The sequence below is a fragment of the Leptonychotes weddellii genome, chromosome 12 (genome assembly GCF_054177405.1).
Source record: "Leptonychotes weddellii isolate Sample4059 chromosome 12, ASM5417740v2, whole genome shotgun sequence".
In the NCBI taxonomy this organism is placed as follows: Eukaryota; Metazoa; Chordata; class Mammalia; order Carnivora; family Phocidae; genus Leptonychotes; species Leptonychotes weddellii.
Window position 1 is genome coordinate 92,551,795 of NC_138380.1, and position 824 is coordinate 92,552,618.

The following is an 824-nucleotide window of genomic DNA, read 5'->3' on the forward strand; positions in this document are numbered from 1 at the left end:
TATGTTCTTCATGAGGTGTTACCCTCGTATACGTCCAAGTCCAGATACGCTAGGACCTGTGCTAGAGAAGAGAAACACGGCCTCCACCGAGGGAGGGCGCTGGGGCCGGGCCCGGCTGCTTTCCCGGAGGCCGGGCCTCAGGGTAGGTGAGCAGGAACACCCCAGGGTGGATGCGCACAGCACACAGCCCTCCCTGAGAGCACGAAGGGGGGTCTCGAGACGTTCTGCCTACCTGTGAGCTTTCCTTTATTTTTTTTAATTAAGTTTTTTGGGGGAAAAAAAGGTATTTTTGAAAAGTTTGTCTTGCAATGTATTTATAAATAGTAAATAAAGTTTTTACCATAAGGAAACCCCTGTCCCCGTATTAGTGACTGGCTCTGGGTTTTGCATCTAGTTACTAGGGAAATAATCCAGGAGAGAGTAAGATGTTCTGAGCACAGCTGAAGCCCTCCGTAGACAAATGCATTTGCCTGTCCCACCTCCGGGGAGAGTAGCCCAGCAGGACCCCTGGGAGGCCTCTGCTGGTGCCCACGGAGGCACTGGGCCACACCTGCTGGGGACCTGCGGTTCTAGGAGGCGGATGTGGGCTCATTCCCGCTGCAGGAGTGCGCAGCAGATGAGCAGGTACCCCTCCGTGGCTGTCTGGCCTTTACTGCATTTAGGGGGTGCCCCCCGGGGACCTATCTTGTCACCACTCAGCGTTCAGGGCCAAGCAGGGCAGGCATGGAGCACACACTGGACGGCCTCCCCTGTGGCCCTCTCTTTCGCCCCTCTGCTTGGAGGGCAGTGGACGAGGCCGGAGGAGAGGTAGACCCGGAGGGTGC